Here is a 25,652-nt window from a genome sequence, read left to right on the forward strand (position 1 = left end):
CTATAGAGGTACATGATAGTGAGTTATAACATCAAAGGTATGCCCATTTAAATTTTTAGGGACTACTTTTTCTTAAAAGGAAACATATGGTTGAAGGTATGTCATTCTTTAAGAATGAATATAATTTAAGCCCCAATTGATGTTGTAATTGATAGTGGGAGATTGTTATGTGATGATCTTATGAATATATGTAAAAGAGTCATATCAATTGTTATATATGATCATTGATGTCAAAGCCTTAGTTGAGTAGACATTATGCTATGGAAAGTACCATATCATTAGATTGATGAAGAGGATTTGAAAAATGTATTAGTGTTGATATGTAAGGTATTCAATGGGCACTTGAATGAGCTAGACAATTATTATGTAATATTGGTTTGATTAGTTTACAATCATGTATTGTTGCAATGTATTGAAGATCATAAGCTTAATCAAGTCAAAAGGTTAATGAAGGGAGACTGTATTCACCAATTGACTACAATGTTACTCGAGCAATTGTAAAGAAGGAAGAACATAGTGTTTCCTAAGAGAGTTAGTATTAATTGAGTTATATGTTGCCTAAGTAAATGTAATATTTACTAAGTAATAGACAAATGATAAGATTAGAAAATTGGAGTCTGACACTAAATTTTGATGGAAATTTTGAAAGTTCGAGAAGGTTTGATGTGAGAGTCAAATGTTTTTGCAAGATCTATGATGGAGAAAATTCAAGAAGGATTTGATGAAGGAAACAGAAGAAGAATAAGGATGGATGCAAAATTCTATCTAATGTTATATTTACTTTGTGCCTAAGTTCATTGTATGAAGGAATCCAGTTCTAAACCTAAGATCATTGATTCTCATTAAGTGGCAAAAAATGGAAAGATTTGGAAGCAATGAGAAATCTATTTAAGGAGGAGAATAAATCAGTTTACACTATTGAATTCAAAATGTTATGGAGATGATTTTATGTTTCTAGTAAGAAGGCAATTATGCTGAAATGTTAAAGTTATTATGAAGAGAGAAGTTGTTGAAGGAGAAGAGATAAGTATTGAGTGAAGTGAACTAAGCATAGAAGAGAAAAGACAAGAAGAGTTTATGAAAGACAAGATTAGTCAAGTGCGTAAAAGATAGAGAAGGAGCAAGAATAGAGACATGAACAAGAAAAGCTAGTTGCTATTCATAATGGATCACTTCACACTATTACTATTTAACTAGTGTAGCTAAAAAATCTTAGAAGTATTGAGTGGACTTAACAAATTTGTAAAATCCTATCTAGTAACATTCATTAGTGGTCTTTGTAATTCTTTCAAATCAAGCCATTCTTTTTAGTCAAGGACATGGAATGATAAGGTCTGTATGATCTTTTGGTTAAATCCTCTAACAAAGTCACTTTAACTAAGTGTATGTAATCTTTAACAAGGTAGTCTTCTAACAAAGATCACTTCAAAAGAATGAAATTTTTGGGTTATCAGTCCCAAGTGGTTTTTTTCTTAGTAGGGTTTCTACATTAAAAATATTGGTGTCAAATTGTGTGAATTTATTTTGTGTTTCAAGTTGATTGACATATTTTTATAGTTTACTTTAACTCAATAGCAAGTCCTCTCATAGTTAATGCACAATTCATCCAACAAGATAATAATTGGTAGATGTTGCATATATTTGCATTTGACATATCATTTATTTTGATTAATGTCCATGAACCTTCTTCATCTCAAGATAAAGCATGTTTGTGGTAAACTATCACTCATTCTATTCAAATTCAAGAACTACAACAAGTAGTTATAGGAGGTGATTTTAATGCTTTATTATCTTAGGTAGAGAAAAAATGAGGTATCATTCCTCCTCCAAAAACTCTATAAGATTTTAATTGTTTTGTGGATAATAACAATCTCATGGATATTCACCCAAGAATGGATCTTTTACGTGGACAAATAAAAGGGCTGGATTCACACATATCGTTGCTCGTCTTGATAGATTTCTTTTATCACTTGACTAGAAATTGAGTTGCTCAGATATTTCTTTAGATATTCTCTCATCACCAGGATCTGATCATTTCCCTATATCTTTAACTCTCAATTACAAAGAGAAAAGCAGTGAAAATCAATTCCATTCATCCTTCAAATTTGAAAATATGTGGCTTCATCATCCAACTTTTTTGAAGAATGTTCAGCATTGGTGGAATGAGGCTCCTCGTGTGGATGGATTTAAAATGCATCAATTTTCTATGAGGTTGAAATATGTCAAGTCTCAAATCAGAATTTGGAATTAGCATGTATTTAAAAATGTGTTTTCTCAAAAATCAGCAGTCAAACAACAACTAGAAGATGTATATAATCATATCATTCAAAATGGTATGAATGAAGATACATATGTTTCTCAAAAGAATCTTCAGCGAGATTGGGATGAGTTATGTGCAAGAGAGGAAACTTATTGGAGACAAAATTCTAGAGGGCTATGGCTTCAAGATGGAGATAGAAATACAAAATCTTTTCATGTTTCAACTAAACAAAAGAGAGTTAACAATTCAATATTTTAGATCAAAGATGCTATTTCAAGTGATCTTATTACTAATGAAAATATTATTTGGAATGAAGGGGTGAAGTTTTTTAAGTATCTCCTTGCACCTAATAGCATGCCTTCTCCTTCTAACTCACAAATGAAAGAACTTCTTGATTCGATTCCAAATATGATTTCATCTCAAGATAATGACATGTTGATGGCACCTTTCACTATTCAAGAAATTTGCAAGGTCATCTTTTCTTTTCCTCCAGATAAAGCTCTAGGCCCAGATGGGTTCACTGCTATGTTTTATCAAAGTTGTTGGATGGGATCTATTGGTAGCTCTTGAAGAATCAAGAAGGTGCAAAACCATGATTAAATATTTTAATACCACAAATATCACAATTATTCCAAAGATCAAGGATCCTCAAACATTTGCAGATTTTAGGCCAATTTCACTATGTAATCTATCATACAAGATTATAACTAAAGCCATATATCTTCGAATGCAACATATTATCCCTCACATTATTTCTCCTAAACAAGGTGGATTTTTTCCAAGAAGGGAAACTATGGAAGGGGCTATAGTGGTGCATGAGGTTCTACATTCTATAAATTCAAATCATTCCTCAAATTTTGGAATAAAAATTAATATGATGAAAGCTTATGATAGGGTTTGTTGGAAATTTTTGCTGCAAGTGCTTTCCAAAATGGGTTTTTCAAAGAATTGGTGCAAATGGATTAAGGGAGGTATTTCGGGCGCTTGGTTTTCAGTATTAATAAATGGTAAACCGGCAGGCTTCTTCTCTTCTACTCAAGGGATTAGGCAAGGAGACCCCCTATCCCTAGTTCTTTTCATCATTATGGCTGAGGCCTTTAGTAGGACCATTTCACATCAACATAAGCTCAATAATTGGCATGGCGCACTTATTTCGAGTACAAATATTGCTATAACACATTCTCTATTTGCAAATGATACACTTTTATTTGGATTGTCAAATTTTCAAGAAGCTAGGCATATTCTTCATGTTCTCAATCTATATTCAGCAGTGTCAGGTCAACCCATTAATGCTCAGAAATCAAAAATCTATTTTTTTAACACAAACAAAGTGATTTCTGATAAAATTAAACAAATATTGGGTTTCTCAGAAGATTTATTTCCTTCTATCTATTTGGGTATCCCTTTCTTTTATGTGTTCAAATAAATCTTCATACTGGGACTCTGTCATTCAACATATTCAGAGTAGAATCACTGCTTGGAAAGTTAGATGGTTATCCTTGGCTGGGAAAGTCTTGCTGATTAAATTAGTATTAGCTGCAATTCCAAATTATTTTTTTGCTAATCTTAAAGCTCCCCCCAAAATTCTAGTTCAAATTCATAAAATGATTAAGGGCTTCTTATGGATAGGTAATATGGATGATTCTCTTAAGATCCCACTTATTTCATCATAAGACATGTCACAGATTCCAGCAGTAGCAGGGGCAGGTGTGCATGACCTTACTAAAAGAAATGAAGCATTTGGTGGGAAATTGGTTTGGCAAATTACACTAAACCTCAATCCACTTGTTGCAAAATTATGCACCAAAAGTATCTAGATAATAATGATCCTTCTAGAATTCTCTCTATTTTGGATCCTCCTAAAGGTTCAGTTATATGGGATTTCATGATAGCTTCTTGTAATATTGTGGTTAATTATGTTCCTTGGGAAGTCAATGATGGTACTAAAGTTAACTTTTAGAGAGATTCTTGGAATGGTCAAATTCCACTTTCCAATAATTTGTTTTCTTTGAATATTATTGAAGTGTTAGAACTACACTGGGGTACTCAACTTTATCAGTATGTGGCATATGTTTGTGAACTTTTAGGGAAAGTGTTTTGGAAGGATCCAGCAGTTTTACCACTTTCATCTCAGGAAATTAGACAATTCAAAGATAATTTGTCTTCCAGGTAAGTCTTCTTTTCTAGATCTCAAGATAGGATTTTATGGGCTCTAGCTAAGGATGGCAATTATTCAGTAAAAGAGGGTTATAAAATTTTGCAAAAAAATGTTTCACATAAAGTTACCTGTAGGGCATTTTCATTTTGTTGGAATCATATTGTACTTCCAAAGGCAAGTTGTTTCACTTGGCTTGCGCTAAAACATAGGATTTTAACCAGTGACAGATTGGCTAGATTGTACATTGCCTCCTCTTTTAACTGTGTTTTTTGTGATCAATGTGAAGAATCAGTGGATCATCTTTTTGTCTCATGCCCATTTGCTTATCAATGCTGGAGTTTGTCTTGAATAAGCTGCACTATTGTACTCCTCTCCAAAATAATTTGTGGGGTCTTTTTCAAGCTTGGCTAGTCCTTTATCCCAAATCATTATTTTCAAACCTTTGGAAATGTATCCTAGCATTGGTTGTTTGGGCTATTTGGTGGGAACATAACAAATGCATTATTAGAAAAGAGAGCCATTCCTTAGAAATTGTTTTGGAGGGAATTGAAAGATCTATCTCAGAGGTGACAAATTCAAGTTTGTAAAAGACAAAATTTAATCCTATTGTTACTTCTTGGGACTCTCAAATTATTCAAAGATGGAAACATTTATTCATTCCAAATGGTTGGAAAATTGGTAATTCTTCCACTTCTTCATTATCCCGTAAGCAAATAGGATGGAGGCCACCAGATGAGGGATATTGGAAATTGAATTTTGATGGCACATCAAGAGGTAATCCTGGCCCTTCTGGTTTTGGTGCATGTATCAAAAATTCAGATGGAGATGTTGTGGCAATTACAGTATCCCCTTTGCCTATTAATACAAATAACATGGCAGAGGCACAAGCTCTGTTAGCTGGTCTTATTTTAGCAAAACAAGGTAATTTTCAGTTGCTACATATTGAAGGCGACTCCTCTATCATTATTAATGCCTATATTCATAGGACTATCTTCTCTTGGAAGTTAAAATATATTCTTATTGAAATTTGGAGGCTCTTAGATGAGTTCTTGGATGTTTTTATTTCACACACCTATAGGGAAGGAAACCATGTTGCAAATTTTCTTTCGAATTTGGGTTGTGATGGGTTGTTGATTTCATCACTTAACCCTTTATCCATAATTGAGAAACAAGTTGCCCTCAAAAAATTAATTCAGGAAGATAAGTTTGTTGGATCATGCTTATGTATAACAGTTTGAAGGAAGGTGATATTCAGTTCTAGATATACTGATGGGTGGTACTTGATTCACCCTTTGTAATTATTTTTTCAAAATATCTAAAACTATGTATACATTAGGGATGATGCAAGGTTTTCTTCATTGATTCTTTCCCAATTGACCTCGTTGAATCAGATTAAAAAAATATTACAGTGGCTTGCCACTTTTGCATAAAAAAAAAAAAATAAGTAAGATTTCACTAGGTAATTACTCAAAACTTACTAACAATTGGTAGTACAAGGAACTATTTGATAATAGTTTGGAAACAAGTGGATGGATGAGTTAAGTATTAAGTTGGATGCATCTTCCAAGTGATTGGTTTTATTGAAGTTATTGTTGTTGATGTTTATGTTTCTTTTATGGTGTTGAAATTTTTGAAGGGCTTGTGAGATACTTGACATAACTAATTTACCCCCTAGTCTTAGTAATCTAATAATTTAATATCATAGTTGAGAGCTTGAAGAAAATAAGTTTAAAGGTATTCAAGAAAAGATCAATATGAATAAGAGAGAGCCACCAAACATGAACAAGGATAACTTTTCCTCATGGAAAGACTAAATGAAGTTACATCTTTTAGGTATTGGAGATAATGTCACACACTAATTAGATAATAAATATGTCACACTTTTTGGTCCTCTGACTATGGAGAAAATGAATAAAAAGAGGAATCGTAGTAGTATAATTATTGATATTGAATTTGCTCCTAATGATGTTGAATTTGATGATGTCAAAAATTGTGCTAATACTAAGAAAATATGGGATAAACTAAAGTTTTTCTGTGGCGGAGGTGATAATGTAAGAAAAAGTCAAAGTTGAAAGTTTTAGAGGTAATTAAGATGATATGATAATGAAAGAGGGTGAAAATTATGCATAATATGTGAACTAAATCAAAGATGTTGTGAGTAAAATTAGAGGAGCTAGAGGTGACATCTTGGATTTTGAATTTGTAAGTAAAGTCTTAAGAACTCTTTTTCCCTATTTATGCTATCAATGTTTATACTATTTAAGAAGTAATAGCTATCCCTAGAAATGATCAAACACTTAATGGTTTAGATGGTTAGTTGACTACATTTGAGTTGAGCAATTATGAAAATAATCTGATTACAATGGGAAATGATTTTAAGTCTTCACTAACCATTAGCAATCCAAAGAAAGAGAAGAAATCCAAAGAAGAAAGTGAATCTAAAATTGAAGATGATCTAGATGAGAATGAAGCCTTGCTTGTAATAAGGTTATCGAGATTTAAAGGTAAATACAAAGGTAAAATGTCCTTGATCTATTTCAAATGCAATGAGGTTGATCACTTTGCTACTAAATGTCAAAACCAAGGAAAGTCTGATAGAAATGACAAGAAAACTCACAAGAGCATGAAGAACAAGGATTACAAAGACAAAGGTGAAAAGTCATGCTACATTGATGAAGAAGAGCATACCAAGCAAGTTATGATGGTGACAAGGAAGTAGTTGAAATGGTCTATGTTGAAATTAAGGAAGAGATAAATGGTAAAAGGTAAGAGAATGAAATTGCAATTATTTCAAATGTTACTTAGAATGATTCATGTATTATTTATAGTGGTTGTTCACATCATATGACTAGTGATCTAAGAAAATTCAAAAAAATTGAATAGATTGATGATGGTTGAACTGTTAGGCACTTGATGTTCCATATCTAGTAAAAGGTAAAGGATCACTAATGATAAGATCAAATATGGTGATTTTTATTGGGTTCATGGACTCAAATACAATATTTTGAGTGTTTCTCACTTAAAAAACTCAGGTCAGAAGCTTGAATTTGAGAAAATGAAGGTCAAGATCTTTAGTGATGAAGGAAATTTTATTGGAATAGGAATGAAAACTAAAGGTAACTTATTTTACGTGGATCGTATAGTTGAAATATATTTATTTGCTAGAATTGAAGATGTGAGGTTATGGCATATAAGTTTGTGTCATGTAAACTTTGAAAATATGGAGAAAGTCAGTACAAAGAAAACAACAAGAGGCTTACTGAGTGTACAAAAACTTGAAAATGCTATGTGTAAGTAATGTCAGCTTGGTAAGATGAAAAAGTCTAGTTTTTCTAGCATGACACATAGTTCCAAGGATATTCTAGAATTAGTGCATACTAATTTATGTGGTCCAATTGGAGTTAACAATTATTATGGTGATAGATACTTTATATTGTTTGTAGATGATTATTCAAGGATGATGGCTGTAATGTTCATGAAAGTGAAATCACATGATTTTGGTATGCTTAAGTGGTACAAAGAAAAATTTGAAAAGGATAATGATAAATTGCTAAAAAATTTAAGACCTGATAGAGGTGGTGAATTTATGTCTCCTCAATTCACTAACTTTTATGTTGAGAATGGTATCACAAGATAGTTATTTGCATCAAAGACACCACAATAGAATGGCATTGTTGAAAAGAGAAATAGATCTATCATGGATTGTGTAAGGACCCTGATTATTAAGGAGGTCTCTCAAATATTCTTGACAGAAGTAATTAGTACTCTTGTTTATATTCTTAACTGAGTTCAACTAAAGAAAAGGAAAAACAAGACACCCTATGATCTATGGTATGATCATACACTGAATGTAAGTTATTTCAAACTATTTTTAAGTAGATGTTACATTCACAAGGATGCTAGGAATGGTGAACTTGATGTTAATGGTGATGAAGGTTTATTCCTAGGATATTCATCAAAGAGCAAGGATTATCAAAAGTTTGAACAAGGCTACTAACAAAATGATTAAAAGTGAAAATTTGTAAGATTTGATGAGTTTGCAAAGAGAAATGAATCAAAAAAAGAAGGAATCTAAAGATTATAATAAATTTTTTAAGTCTATAAAGATGCACCAAATTACCTACCTAAGTTACAACACATGCCTTCCAAGCATCAGGTAGTAGCACCCGAGCATTAGACAGTGGTTACTGAGTCTTAGATAGGTATACTTGAGCACCAGACAGTATTGTTAAAATATATAGTCTAGAAATATTACTGAGGTAGGGGGGTGAATCATTTATACAACTATTATAACAATTATCAATCTTATTAAATCTTAACCATATGAAAAATATAATAAAAAACCACAACAAGATACTCATGCACAATAACACTAGACATGTTAACTATGAAAACCCTTGATCAAAGGAAAAACCCCGGTGGGGATGATACCCACAAGATGATGTACTAATATAAATATTCCTTGTTAGACGGTGGACCTTGTTAGGAGTCATTGAAAATATTTAGTACATATCAGTCCTTTTTAGGAGACTTTGAATCCCTGTTAGAATATTCCAACCCTATTAGGAGTTGTGTTAACCCTGTTAGGAGTTGTAGAAGGTAGATGGACCAATTATCCAAATGCTTTAGGGGCAAGAAAAATGAATCCACTGTCTAAATGATCTATGTATTGTTCCTTATAGAATAATAGAATTGAATTATATTGCTCCTTTTAATCTTGTTACCAGATCACAAACTTCACATCCAATAATCCCTTGGATTGCTTATTCACATTTACCAAACACTCTACTCATTTTCACACTTCCTTGAACACTTCACAATTGATACTCGATGCACACACTCAACAAACAAGGAAAAAATATTTCCTTTATATCATATCTTTAGAGTAATTCCTTGAGTTATCCTTGAGGCTTTGAAAATTAATTATAATAAGATAATTGATTATTTTATAATTACAGTAGTACTATCAGCTCATAATCTATACAACTTCTCACACATGTGACACAAGGCTTGTGCACTTGCTAACATCACTATTAGACTATCTTTTGTCACTAACTAACTGCACATCTCCAAATTATAGCTCGAGTAGAATATATAATGCAATTACCAAAAACCACTTCTTAGGTACTTTGTCTCTATACTACTCACTATAAATTAGGCATATCTTCCTTATGTCTTTGATTTGCTTTATGTGCACTGAACCTTATCAGTAGGATATAGAGTTGAACATGTCCTTACTCATGCATCACTAGAACATTAAACCTCTTTCTCTATGACCTTGATCTCTATTTGCTACTCTATCGATCTTCACATAATTACTGCTATGTTGGCATTAACGACAAACATAGTTATGAATGCAATTGTCAATACTCTCCAATGCTTAGGATACTCCCCAAAGGAATACCATCAACATTCATGCTAACAATATCCCCCTTTGGTATTGATGGAAACATAGATGAAAAACATCTAGGCTCCAAGAATACCAACTGATGCTCTATTGTTATTGCTACTTATTCTCATCTTTTCAAATCCTCTTCATTAATCAAAGATGAAATCCTCTAGAACATTGCTCTATTCTGCATCTTCTAGATCAGCATCATGAGTTGTTCACTAAAAGAATTCTTAGCTTCTCCCCCATTCAATGGTACTCTTATCTTCCCCTTTGACATTAATAACTCTTCATGTTGCATATCTCCCCCATAGAGATATTTTTTTCTCTTTTACATGAATCTTTCTAAATCTTCATAATAAATATCTCTCCCTCATACACACTTAAGAGATGTTTTTCATAAATTCTCTCCCCAATTAATATCAATGATATAGGATTCATTATGTTAACTTATTGCTTCAATTCTTCAACTAGCTCAAGTGTCCAAAGAAACTATTCAATACCAAATACTAAGAGTCCAAAATGACTCTACTCATCACAAATACTTCCTCATATAGGAAGCATCAACATTCTATCTAGTCAAACAATAGTTCTCTATACCACTTGACTAATGCAATCTCTACATCATCTTCTCGAAAGTAGGAAGGGGTTTAATCCCAAGCATACCTCTCAAGTACTCAATATATCTTTAGGTAAGGACTAATTCATAAAGATATTTGTAATTTGATCTTTAGTACTCACATATTCCAATTGAATTTTCTTTTCTGTTGCCTTCTCTCTCAATACATGTTACTTAATAGATATATTACTAGTCTTTGAATATAATACAAGATTCTTAGACATACTTATTTTTCTTTTGTTATCACACTATATGATAACAATTATTTGTTTTTGCTACATACTATACCTCAGTTGTACTCTGTGAGAGACAATCTTGTTTCTTTCTCATCCAAGAAACCAATCTTCCTCCAATAAAGAATGCTCCACCACTAGTGCTCTTTCTATCATCCATACTACCTACCCAATCTTTCCTAATATTTACCTTGTTCATCGTATATATTGTTGTATTGATTGCTTCTCTCCAAAATGTATTGGATACATCATTCTCAAACATTATTGCTCTTGTTGCCTCTTTTATTGATCTATTTCTTCTTTCTATAATCTCATTCTAGTCAAGGGTCTTGGGTGAAGACAATTTTCTCTTGATTCGACGCTCTTCATAAAACATGTTAAACTCTCTAGAGGTAAACTCTTCTCCTCAATCTGATCTCAAACATTCTAACTTAACACCAGATTCATTCTCAACTCTATTCTTAAATGTCTTAAAATTTTCAAATGCTTTAGACTTTTCTTTAAAAAAATTTCCCACATCATTGTAGTGAAATCATCAACAAAAGTCATGAAATACCTTTCTCCATAGAATCCTCTTGTTCTTGAAGGGCTACTCAAATCTGTGTGAATGATCTCTAGCTTCTCTATACTAGTGAATTTCTTGTTGAGAAATGATACCTTTTTCTTCTTAGCCAAGATACATTCTTTGCAAATAATATTAGTAGGCTTTATTATCTTAGATAGATCTCTAACTGCAAATGTGCTAACCTTCACAATATTATCAAAGTTATATGACAAAACCTCCTATGCCATAACCAATTGTTATACACTTTTGCAACCAAACATGTTATCACTATGGTAAGATAGGTCATACATCAAACAAATGTTAGAGTAATGGTACAGTAGAATTCAATGGAAAATGTTACAATTGCAATCAACATAGTAACAAGGCTAATGAATGTAAAGAGAAAACAAAATTAGAAGGCAAATGTCACAAATGCAAGAAACAAGATCACAAGGCATCAAACTATAGAACCAAGACATTCAATCCAAAAAATCAATTGTGAAAGCAATATTTGGTTGGGATTACAACACCTGGTGTAGATGTCATTACTGTGGAGAGTATGGACACAATGGCATGAACTATGTTAAAAATCACACAAGGAAAAGAGATACCACCATAAGATGTTTCACTTGTACAAAACTTGGTCATTTGGCCAAGAATTACATGAATAGAAGTAGAATTGAAGATGAAAAGAAAGCTAAGGAAAACAACATCAGGAAGAAAATGAGGTAGCAATGGATTCCTAAATGCACCAAAGAAGCAAGTCCAAGCAATGACGGTCATGTCACTCAAGAAGTGGGTGACCACACCATTTCCAATTAAGTTCTTAAGAAAAGAGTAGAACTACATTATCATGATCGCATCTAAATAGTTCCAAAGTTGGAAGAAAGAAAAGATCCAAATTACTATTCAAGATACAAAGGGATCGCAAAAAAATACATCAGTTATCATTGAGATAGGTTGGGTCATGGACTCTACTGAGTCATGTTTGGTCACTAAGTTATGAAGCATTCATTGAGTGATCTGAATAAATAATGGATGACAGGCTATCACAAACTAACACATACTATTGTACATAATGATACTTTTGTACTGAGCATTAAAGGGAAATGTTATCAAAAGGTAGGATATTGAATTCATTTTTCACCAGAAAAATTTAAAGTATTGTTGTGATCAAGTGATCAAGTGATTTCGAGCAAAATTTTTAGCAAAATTTTTTCAAAGTTTTCTATCCCCTACCAAGTAGCCATGGTAGCATTAGGTAGTACCAACAAGGCAAAGAAATGGTAAAAAATGTTAGTCTAAGGAGTTGAATGGAAACCACTAGATTTCAAATTTGTACCAACAATTGCAAAATCCCTTGATCCAAATGGAGCACAATCACAAATCCCTCATAAGGTACTACTCATTAATGATATTCATACTCATTTTAAGTGTTCAATTCAAGAAATTGGAACCCTAGAGATGGATGATGCCCTAGGTGAATTATGTGTGAATGGTGTCCTTAAACCAGAACATAAGCACTTGGAAGATAAGGGTTTAACCCACATTCCCCACCTACCCTAGAGTTTTCAAATCAAATAGATCAGATACATCCTAAGCCAATTTTACAATGGTTAGTTATGGCTTGAGCAACCAATTTTGATCACTAAGAAGATGATTCATCATATCACCAATCTTCCCATGCTTTCCAAAGCCAAAGATACTAAAACCCTAGCCAAGTGGGACTATAAAGGATGAAGATGAGTCACAAAAGGAAGAAAAGCCAGTAAAGAAGAAAGGCACGGTGATCATCACCAAGCCATCCAAGCCATCCACTATAGTGTTTACTAGGAGATTCAAAAAGAAAGGTAGTGAAGTTGTGTTTAGCAAGCCACCTCTCATCTTCCAAGAAAAATGAAAACAAATGGAAGAAGGTGCAAGCATAACCAACTTCAAATCACTAAAGTATGAGACCAGGACAGAGGCTAAGAAGAATCAGATTGAAGAATTGGTGCTAACCAAGGTGGGAAAATGGAAGTATTCCTTTGATCAGATAGCCTCCTAGATTTCTAATGATCTATTAGAAAGATTAAAGCCAAGATTTTAATTAGCCATGCAAATAGAAAAATATATCTGTGAAAAAACCTTGAGGCAGTTGTTATTGAGCATTACCAGTGCTAAGGGAAAAGAGTTTATGAAGAAAAATGAAGACAAGATGACTCTTAGATTCAATACTTGTTTAATCCTATTAAAAGATATAGAGCATGTAGTCAAGAATGCTAGAAGCATGTGGAAAATTATTAGCACTTGCATAAATAGAGTGACTCTCCAATAGAAGTCAAGGATGATGATAGTGATGATGAGGAAGAAGGAAAAAACTTTGAGACAATATAGTTTGATAATGAAGAAGTTGAAGAAGATAAAGAGGAAGAAGCTACTAAGGAAGAAAAAGAAGATGATGAGGAAACTAATCCTATGAAGATAACAGTAGCAATCATTGCCTCACTTCCTCATTCTCCAAGCAAATTAGCAACTACATCAAGTTTGGAGATAGCTTCAGCAAGTTTGATTATGACCACAGCAAATACATTAAATGTCCAATCACCCATTGCTCCCTCATGGCTCAACACATCACCAATGGAAGTGTCTACCACTTCATCTACCAATTTGTAGTCTCCCTCTTCTTCAGTTCCTAAATCAAGTTCATCAACAGTGAGTACAACATGTTCTACAATTTTGTGTTCTTCAATAGTAAGTATAGTTTCAAGTTCTACAATTTTGGATTCTATAGTTTTTTTTCTACAGCTTTAGATACTTTTGTAAGTATATTAGTTTTGGATTCAATAAGCACACTAGTCAGTAATCCATCTATTAGTATTATATCAATTTTTACTCCTAGTCCTACTATCTCTACTATTGTTTACATTCTGAATTCTAAGACAGTATGTATAAAGGCAATTGAACCTAAGGCTCAACCAAGTATAAGACTTTTGAGTGGAAAGGAGATAGAGGAGGACATTAATCTAGATGAGGAGACTAAGATTTCAAAGTGGGATTTTGATAATGCCACTATAGATCAAATGCAAATAGCTAGTAAAATCCTCCAAAAGAAAGAAAAGCAATAAAAATTAAGAGAGGAAAGAGACAAAGAATATAAAATCATAGAAAGTGCTAAGAATATTTTGACTGAGGTAATAGGTGTTGAAGTTGATACTTCTCAACATATTTTATTTCAATTAGAAGTAGTTTAGAAATTTAATGAGGACTCCAATGGTCAAGAAAAAATGATTGAGAAAGAAAAGAAGAAATTTGTTAATAAAGTACTTGAGCACATTGCCCAACAAATTGCCATTCAGTAAGTGGAGCTTTCCTTAATTTTGAGTAATCTTGAAAAATCTTGCACAAAAGAAACATCACTTTTTGGAAAACTATGTAATGTTACTAAAATCACAAAGGAAATAAAAAGAAAACTGACAAAGGTTGATGAAGATTTAAAGGCTAGTGCATGGCAATTGCAACGTGACCCCAATTCAAGCTTTGCACATAATATGAAAATTAGATTCTTGTCAGATATGTAGGCAAAGTTGTTGAGAGAAGAAGAAGGGATTTTGTCTTCACTAATATACATCTAGAATATGATCCTTCCCGTCATGGACACAATGCCAAAACACATTGTTTACTCAAAAACATTGATCCATGATAACATTTTCTCAATTGTAGATGACATGATAGAACTCTCTACAGAAGTCCAAGTTGCTCTACATATGTGCAAACTTTTGAAAGAAAATTGGGATATGACTTTAGCACTTATACTTAAGGTACATTTTGAGTTTCTTTCTTATATTGGTGTCTATGTAAATAAGATTTGAATAAATTGTTTTGGCATTATTGTCAAAAAGGGGGAGAGATAGTATGTATATATGAAAAATAGTATGAATATTTTATGGGAGAGAATCATGCAAAAGAAAGGAAAGTATATTGTATATACTTATAAAGACAAATTTTGAAAAATCTCAAAAATAGTACCAAGCCAATATCATTGAGATGTATATAAGTTTTGGTTGATAAGTGTTTTTGTCGCTAATACCAAAGGGGTATATTGTTGACATTAAGTCAATTTTGTTATTAGTGACAACACTTATTTAGATTTTCTATGGCTACCAAGCTCATTGAAGAGTCTACAATGTTTGCCATGTAATTTAGTAACCACCAAGCTTTACAATTCCTACCAAACATCCTAGTGGTTACCAAGCTTTGCAATTCAAACTAAGATAGTAGTTCATGAAAAGTGAAGATAGTGTTAACCAAGCTATGTGATAATTAGTGTTTATCGAGTTTAGGTATGGTAAATGTATAATTCAGTTTCTACCAAGTTACATAGTATCTACCAAGTCGCCAGTGTAGACCGAGTTTGAGACTACTTAGAGATGATTAGTATGGACCAAGCCTCTACTTCTACTAAATACATGATGATTTTGAGTAATGATAGTGGACGTCGTGTATCAAAACTTCACTAAGTCAATCTTTAGAAATTGAGTGTCTTCATTTGAGCTGACTTTGTCATATTGGTGTTAACTTGCATATTGGATTGATATATATATATATATATATATATATATATATATATATATATATATATATATATATATATAAGAAAGGAATAAATGATTGTATGAATGCATGTGAATGAGAATCAGTAGCAAATATAATTTAAAGCCATATTAGCAAAGGAGAAGCAAAGTCATATCTATCACATAAAGTTGATCAATACATCAAAGAATCTCTATCAACAAATTAGTTGTAAACCATAGGTGAACTAGTTCAAATCCTCTAACAAGGTAGCTTTAACAGTCCTTTTTTCAAATATCTTTACAAAGTGCACACTTTGTTGTATGTTTTCAAATCCTCTAACAAGGTGGACCTAGTAGTCCTAATTACTCCTAAGGTAGATCATTAGAAGTGGTTATTGTAAGCCTTAATAGGCCAACTTTATGTTGCAATATTGAAGTTTTGTGGGTGTCATCTCCACCCCAGTTTTTCTTTCTATTTGGAAGGTTTCTAGGTCACTAAATCTATGTGCTCATGTGTTATGAATGTTTATGTTTCTGTTGATTGCAGTTAGATCTGATTTTATGATTTTTATTATTGCAACTAAGATCTAAATTTGGTAAAGTTTTTGTGGTTACTGATTCACCCCTCCCCTCTTAGTAAGCTAGCATAGTCTTGAATATTTTCAATAGTTACATCTATGGTGAATGGAGTGAAAATTTAAAAAGATGACACTACTAGAGAACTTGATCAAAAAAATTATACATCTATGATTGGAAATCTAAAATATGTTGTACGTAGTAGAACATATATTGCCCTAGCTATTGGAATTGTTTCAAGGTTTTCATCTAATCTAAGGGAAACACATATGACTATTGTGAAAAGGATATTCAAATATGTCAAGATAAGTAAAGATTATGGCCTATGGTATAAATAAGAGAATGACTTGAATCTTAAATTATATACTAATGTTGATTGGGCTTGAAATGTTGACAACAGAAAAATCACAAGTGGAGGAACTTTATTTTTAGAAGACAGGTTGATCACATGGATATGCAAGAAACAAAGTTATATTTCACAATCTATTATTGAACCTAAATATTTTGTTCCTACAATAAAAAAAAGTTCAACTATTGTATGGATCAAAAAAATGTTGGAAGGAATGAAAGAAGAAGTAGCCAACCCTATCACTATTTATTATGATAACACAAGCACTATAAATATTTCAAAAAATCTAGTGATGCATGCAAAGATGAAGTACATATCTATCAAGTGTCACTACTTGATGGAGAAAGTACAAGAGAAGTAAGTAAGGTTTGAGTATGTAAAGTCTAAGGAGAAGATTGTTGATATTTTTACCAAGCCATTGCATAAGGATGCTTTTGAGTATCTCAAAGGTAAACTGGGGGTCCTACCCCTGTTCAAAATTCACTAGGTGAAGTGGCATGCTGCATCAATTCATGGATGAATTGAAATATCTTTTGGAGTTGATGTACAAGTGTTCACTCTTTGAGAGTATTTCTAAAGTTGTGAAGTTAACTATGATGAAACTAGTGTAATCTTTACATGTAAGGTACGAAGGAACCTACAAAGTTTTATAAGTTTCATGATAAAATTTATAACGACCTTTGGCATTGTTGTCCAAGGAAGAGAATAACCAAATGGGGAAAAGTATATAGATGAACAAGAATTATGTTAGAGGGCAAGAAATAGTGAGAATAAAATGAAGAAGTCAATGAAGAGAGAAAAGATAATCAAAATAGTAAAGGAAGAAAAAAATCCCAAATGGGGAGTGCCATAGGGATGAAGATGACAAAAGCTTGAACCTAAAATAGGAGATTATAATCAAAGGGGGAGTAATATTAAAGAAATAGAAAAATTTTGCTACTATTGAAGATACAGATCAAGTAATAGTTTAAAGAATTATAACTACAAATTTGTATTATTGTTAATGCATACATTTGATTATCCTATGTAACATTTTGTAATGTAAAATATTATGTTATTTATTGCCATCAATACCAAGTGGGGAGATTGTTAGCCCCAACTAATACTGTAATTAATAGTGGGAGAATGGTAGGTGATGATGTTGTGAGTGTATGTAAAAGATTCATATCATTTGTTATATTGTCATTGATTTTAAAGTCTTAGTTGACTAGACATTATTGTTAACATTCCAGTCATGTTTTTTTATTAGTGACATACACTTATTTAGATTATGAGTTCATACGAAGCATATTATATAGTTAATAGTTGCTACTAAGTCCTATAGTTTCTACAAAGTCCTATGGACAAATTTTAATATGAACCAAGTAGTTTCTATTGAGCAGATGAATACCAATGTAAACTGAGCATTTAAATGTATGATGAGTTTACCAATGTAAACCAAGTTGTACAATGTTTACCAAGTTCACAGTTGATGTGATGTGAATCCAATGTTGACCAAGCCACTCAGTATTAACCAAGTGATTCAGTTTATATTGACTTTGAGGTAATAGTTTTTATGAAGCTATGCAACAAGGATCAAACAATTTAGTCTATGTTGAGTTTTCATAGTATTTTCCAAGTCACCAGTGTAGATCAAGTTTCAGATTACTTGGAAGTGATCAATATGGATCCGAATTCTATGTCTACCAAGTGCATGATGATGTTAAGTTTGACAATGGATGCTAAGTATCAGAACCTCACTAAGTTAGTGTTCAAAGCCTAAGTTTCTACATTTTGGCTAACTTTGCAATATCTTGTGTAAACTTGTATTATGGCTAACCTTGTAATTGTGTAATTGGATTGATATATAAGTAATTTATTGTATCACATCCAATGTATGTATGAAATCAATAAGGAAGAAATGTAATCATAAGAAAAGAGTAGAAAAATGAATTACAAAGGCTACAATAGTATAAGGAGTAGCAAAGATTCATCTATCACAACAAATTGATTTGTACACTCAGAGGAATCTTATTTAGCAAAACAAGTTGCAAAGCAAAGATCGGCTATTGTTTCATCCTAATAGGTGGATCAGTCAAATCCTTTAATACGGTAGACCTAATAGTATTATGTAAATCTCTTTACCAAATGCATACTTCATTGTATATTTGTAAGTCCTTTTGTAAGGTGGACCTAGTAGTCCCTGTTTCTCCTAAAAGGGAAGATCATCAAAAGTGATTAATGTAAACCTTAATAGGCCAACTTTATACTATATTACTAAAGCTTGTGGGTATCATTCCCACACCAATTTTACATTCTATTTGGAAGGTTTCTAGGTCACCAAATCTTGTGTTAAAGTAGTGGGTATGCTTTCATGTTTTTAGTTTCTCATGTATGAAGTTAGATTAGAATTCATATAAAGGATTAATTGTTAATTGGTACAAAAAAATTAGAAGTTATTGACTCACCCCTCCCCTCTCAATAACTTAGCTTGTCATAATATTTTCAATAATTAGTATCAAAGCTTTGTGGTTCTCAGTTAAAATTTTAAAAGCTTGAGTAGAGATCAAAGGCAATGGAGGTATTTAGACTTGACAAGGCTAGTGACAATGAGAAGTTAGATTTGGAACTGGCCATTGGTCAACTCAAGAAAGCAAAAAAGAAACTATCCCAATCCTCAAAAAGAAGAAAAGATCTTGCAATATAGATGAATGATTCACTCTACATTGAAGAAAGAATTAAAGACATCTATCCAACCAATTTAGATGAAGCTTATGAAGTAATCAAAGAACTATTGGAAAACAATAGTACTCTTCAAGAAGAAGTAAGAAAACTAAGAAGAGAGCAAGAAATTTAGTCAGCTAGATTGTGTGAAGTCATGGAAGAGAAAAACAAGATAAGAGAAGAGAAAGAAGGAAAGAACAATAAAATTCAGAAACTATCCCTTCAGTAAGAAGACTTCATTAAATAACTCACCAATGCAAATGAAGAAATCATGAACTTGAGATCAAATAATGAAAGATTGTAGAATGATCTAAACAGTGAAAAGAAAACCAATAAAAGAATGTTGAAATCCCAAGTAGACATGAATCAGTTAAATGAACTAAGTCACTTTAGACAATAGGGAAAAGTAGGAATTGGATATACAAAAGAAGGAAAATCATCCAAGCAACGAGCTTAAAGGAACCAAAAATCTACTTGTAGTCACTATAGTAAGTTAGGTCATACTTGAAACAAATGTTGGAGCAATGGGAAGGAAAAATTCAATGGAAAATGATACAATTGTAATCAATGTGGTCATAGTGAAAATGAATGCAAAGAGAAACCAAGATTTGAAGGCGAATGTCACAAATGTAAGAAGCATGGGCACAAATCATCAAAACAAAAAACTAAGATATTAAATCTAGCAAAACAAATTATGAAAGCTATATTTGGTTGGGACTACAAGACCTAGTGTAGATTTCATTACCATGGAGAATTTGGACACATTGGTGTGAATTGTGTAAAACATAATATGAAGAAGAGAGATACTACCAAAAGATGTTTCATTTGTACATAACTCGGTCATCTTGCTAAGAGATGTATGCACACTAGAAGAATAAAACATGAAAAGAAGGCAAAAGATGACAACATCACAAAACAAATGAGACAACAATGGGTTCCAAAATCAACTGAGAATGCAAGTCTAAGAAATTATGATCAAGTCACTTAAGAATTGGGTGACTCCACTATTTCCACTCAATTTCTCAAAGGAGAACTTGAACTAGGCTACCAAAGAATACATCTAAATAAATTCTAATTGACAAGACAACCAATCTATATCAATATTCAAGATAAAAAGGGGTCATTGAATAAGAGGTACCAGTCACTACCAAGTTATCTTCCTTACTAAGTGAGGTCAAGCCACAGACTCTACTGAGCAAGGTTGAGAGTAACTAAATTTCATATGTGGTTACCAAATAATGGACTTTACTAAGTAATAAATGCAAATAAAGTAGATGATAGTCTATCAAATTCATCTAACATTCGTACTAGGCATTTATGATGAAATTTGATAAAAGGAATGAAATTGAATTCATTTTTATCATGAATTTTTGAGAGAAAATTGTGAAGAGCAATTTTCAAGGGCATTCAAGCAATTTGAGTGAATTGTTGTGAAAACTTTTGGATTTTCTCAAATCCTACTAAGTGAAGATGGCAACTATTAATAGAAAAGTGAAGTGAGGGTCAAACATGTTAGTTTATGGTGTAGAATGGAAGGTAGCAGACTTCAAGCTCAGTCTAGCAATCACTGAAGTCCTACACTAAAGTGGAGCTTAGTCAAAAATCCCTTCTAAGGTACTGTTAATCAATGACATCCATTCTCATTTTAAATGTGTAATTCAAGATATCGGTGTTAGAAATATAAGAGGAGTAACTAAGAGGGAAGGGGTGAATCAATTACTAATAAAATAAATCCAAGATCCCTTAGATGTCAAATAAAATTCAAACTAATAAAGCTGATTATTGTTGATACTCAGTAAGCATATAGAAATTATTGTAACTTAGTAAATGTAGAGTGTGTTTAATAGAGAAGATCTTATGATATTGTTAGTAACTTATTTGAAAGCATGAAAAAAATAATATGAACACAAATGACACTAGAATTTAATGTGAAAACTCAATTTGGGAAAACCATCAATTGTAACTAGTTCTTATTTTTCACTCTTTCGAAGTGAGCCCTATTAGGAGCCAACCCTATTAAAGGTTACAAAACACACTATTAGGTATGGCCCTATTAAAGTATTTGATCACCTTATTAGGAGTGGCATTGTAAAGGGTCTTGAAACAATTCAATGCAATTGCCACCTTGTTAGATGATTTACAACTGGCTATTAAACCAACTTTGTTAAGAGATTTTAGATCACTGCTACAATGGTTAGAGAGTAATAGTGAAATGACCTAATTGAGATGCAACTAAATTTTTGATTATAGATCTTTGTTCTAGCTTATACTTGATCCTTCCTACTCAAATAACACTTTTTTGCTCCATAAGGATACTAGCTTATCCTTCAAGTTCACTTCCTCTCTTCTTATCTCTTCAATTCATTTAACTTGAATACATTTGAAATCACAAAATTACCTTTTACTTATACCTTCTAGATTGTCAAGTTGGCTCAAATACAAATTAGAATAACCAATATTCATTACCTCGGTCAACCAAAATCAATAGGTAAAATATTTAAGCTTTATATGTCAAAATAAGAAAATCCTTTGGTAGCCAACCCAACTCTGTAGAAACTAATTCTGAAGTGATTGCCCGTGTTAACCAATAGGAGCTTGGTTAACACTGTAAACTTACAAAATTCCTCTGGTAACTAAGTGAACTCAGTCAATACTAGCTCTGCTCAATTTTCCTTTGTTAATTGAGTGAGCTTGGTTGACATTCTTTTTTGCATAAATTCCTTTGATACCTGAGTGAGCTCGGTAGATATTGCCTTCTATACATAGCTAACTCAAGAATTCTTGGTAGACAAGGATGGCTATCTTCATTGACCAAGTGAGCTTGGCATGTACTGACTATCAACTGATATGACATTTTTGTAATATCAAAGACAACACACAATTAATCAATTGTATCCAACAATCTCTCTCTTTGGCATTGATGGCAACACAACATGTCATTGCACAATGAATTTTTGAGTACATGACTCCCTCTTTTAGAAAGTTTTTCCCTCTTTGATTTTACATAGAAAACTTTTCTTATAGTATTCTTCCTCTGTGAAGGAACTACTTAACTTCTCCTTCTTGGAATTACAAAATTTCAAAAGGATATGATAATAAACTTCTCCCTCTTTGATAACATAGGCCAAAGACAATTTTGATTAGTGTCAATATACCTTGAGTATAGATTCATCTACAATATTTCCTTGTCAATACTGCATCAACTAGTTGATCTTCAACTTAGTTCCCATTGATGCATCACTAAACTTGATTTAGTGAGTTTCAGAAAGGGGAATGACCCCTAGCTTACCTCTTAGATACAATAATGTATCTTAGGTAATGGCTTGGTGAATATATATGCAATTGTATCCACATATTCCAATCTGATTTCCTTGTCATGTACTAGTTCTCTTCCAAAGTGATATTTTATAGCAATGTGCTTTATTTTGGAATGCATCACTGGATTCTTTGATATGTTTATTGCACTAGTGTTATCACAATACATGACTATTGGCTCTTTGATTTCATTCTTCATTCCTTCCAACAATTTTTTGAACCAAACAATGTTAGAGTAATTCACTATTGCGGCCACATATTCTACTTCTGCTATGCATTGAGATGTGTAGTTTTGCTTCTTGCTAGTCCAAGATACCAACCTTTTACCAAGAAAGAATGCTCCATCACTAGTGTTTTTTCTGTCATCAAGATTTCCTACCCAATCAGCATTAGTAAATAATTTTAAGTCAAGATTGCATCCAAGTTTATACCATAAGCCATAATCTTCAGTACCTTTCAAATATCTCAAGACTCTTTTTATTGCCATCATGTGGTTTTCTCTAGGTTTTGCTAAGAATCTTGCCACTATCCCAACTGCTAAGGCAATATCAAGCCTTGTATGTATCACATACTATAATTTCCCAATCATTGATCTATATAAGGTCTAATATAATTCTTTAGATTCATCATCTTTTGTAAGCTTAAGTCTAGTACACATGGGGGTTCCAACTAGTTTTGAATCTTCCATTCCAAAATTCTTGAGTATCTCTTTGATGTAATTAGATTGTTTGATATAGATACCATTTTTTCCCTATTGTATCTGCACTCCAACAAAAAAATTTATTTCACCAAACATGGACATTTCAAATTCTTTATTCATCTATTTTGAAAATGCTTTGGATAAGTCATCATTTCCTATAAATAAAGTATCATCCACAAATATTTCTACCAACACAATCTTCTTAGCCAGTCCTTCCTTAATATACAAACTACTATTATCATTTGTTCTATGAAAACCAATTTGTATCAAATAGCTATGTAATCTTTCATACCATGCTCTAGGAGCTTTTTTAGACCATATAGGTCATTGTGTAATTTTTAGACCATGTCCCTTTTGTCAGGATCAACAAAACTTTTTGGCTATTCAATATAGACTTCCTCATCAAGAATTCCATTCAAGAATGCAGATTTAACATCCATCTAATATACTTTGAATCCTTTGTTAGCTACATATGCTAGTAAAGTCTTAACACCTTCTAATCTTGCAATAGGGGAAAAAGTTTCACCATAATCAATACCTTCTTCTTGATAATAGCCTTTACATACCAACCTTGTTTTGTTTCTTAACACTTTTCCATCTTCATTCAACTTATTTCTGAATACCCATTTTGTACCAATCACATTTTTATCTTTGGGCCTAGGAACAAGAGTCCAAGTTTTATTCTTTTTTATCTGTTCTATTTCTTCATTCTAAACCTCAATCCAACATTCATTTTCTAGTGCATCCTTAACACTTCTAGGTTCAAATTCAGCAAGTAAGCATGTAACTTTCAGTTTACCTTTTGTCACTGTTCCATTTGATTTGTCTACAATGATATGATTAGGTGCATGATGCCTTTTGACATATTTAGCCAATATAGGTTCTTTGACTTTTGAATGAATTGCACTATCTTCATTTTGAATCTCAACTTTAGGCTCAGGTCCTTTTGACTCAGTATGTTCTAACTCAGTAGCCTTTGAATATGACTTGGGTCCCTTTGACTCAGTATGCACTTCCTACAACTTGGTAACTGTTAGAGATTTGGACAGCTTGGGAGATGAAGTCTCCTTTTTGTCAAATATGTTTGCCAATGTATTAGGTTTACAGTAAAAAAATCTTCTATAATCTTTTGCTTCCTTTTTGCTTTCTTCTTTACTCTTTTCTATAAATTCATCAATTCTAACATGTGAACTTTCTATTATTTTGTGAGTGGACAAATTGAGACATTTGTATGCTTTACTTCTATAGGAATATGTTAGAAATATACATTCATTGCCTTTTACATCAAATTTTCCTTTTCTAGATTCTTTCAAGATATAACATTTTTTGCCAAATACTTTCAAGTATCTTACATTGGGTTTGTAGCCATATCATAGTTCATAGAGGGTTTTGTTTGAGTGCTTCTTCAACTACACTTAGTTCAAAGTATGAATTGTATTGTTAATAGCTTCCTTCTAGTATTTGATAGCAACATTCTTCTCAATCATTAGTGTTCTTGCACAATCCATGATGGATCTATTTCTTCTTTTAGCTATTCCATTCTGCTTAAGAGTACAAGGGGTTGATACTTGTCTTTTGATTCCGCTTTCAATGAAAAAATTGTTGAATTCATTTGGGATGAATTCACCACCTCTATTTAATCTTAAGTATTTTAATCTTTTTCTAGTTTCTTTTTCTACTTTAGCCAGATACCATTTGAATTTTTCAAAAGCTTCTGATTTTTCTTTCAAATACCTAACAGTCATCATTCTAGAATAGTCATCAACAAAAAAAATGAATAATTTTTCTCTACTATAAATTTCTATTCCAATGGGTCCACATAGATTAGTATGCACAATTTCCAAGACATCTTCTAATTGGTAGTTTTTTTTCTTAAAACTAGCCTTTCCCATTTTAACAATTTGGCATTTTTTGCATAATCTAATTGTAGACACCTAAAAATCTTTTAGAAAATAAAGTATTTTTATTTTCTAAAAAAGCCCCAGATGACATCATCATTTATTAATTAATTAATTATTTTATTTATTTATTTATTTATTTTTATGCCATTAAATTCCTTTATCTTAATTAAAAATATTTAATTAAGGAATCCCTCCCAAAAATGTTTAAATCTTATTTAAACATTATTTCCTTATTTATTAATTATTTAATTAATAAATTGACAAAAAATCCTAAAATAAATAATTTATTTATTTTTTCCCCAAAACTTGGCCAATTTCCTTAAGACCACTAACCTCTTCCAAAATCTTCTAA

This window comes from Cupressus sempervirens, chromosome 6 (genome assembly GCF_028749045.1).
Source record: "Cupressus sempervirens isolate cs-2001-9-10 chromosome 6, ASM2874904v1, whole genome shotgun sequence".
NCBI classification, from domain to species: Eukaryota; Viridiplantae; Streptophyta; class Pinopsida; order Cupressales; family Cupressaceae; genus Cupressus; species Cupressus sempervirens.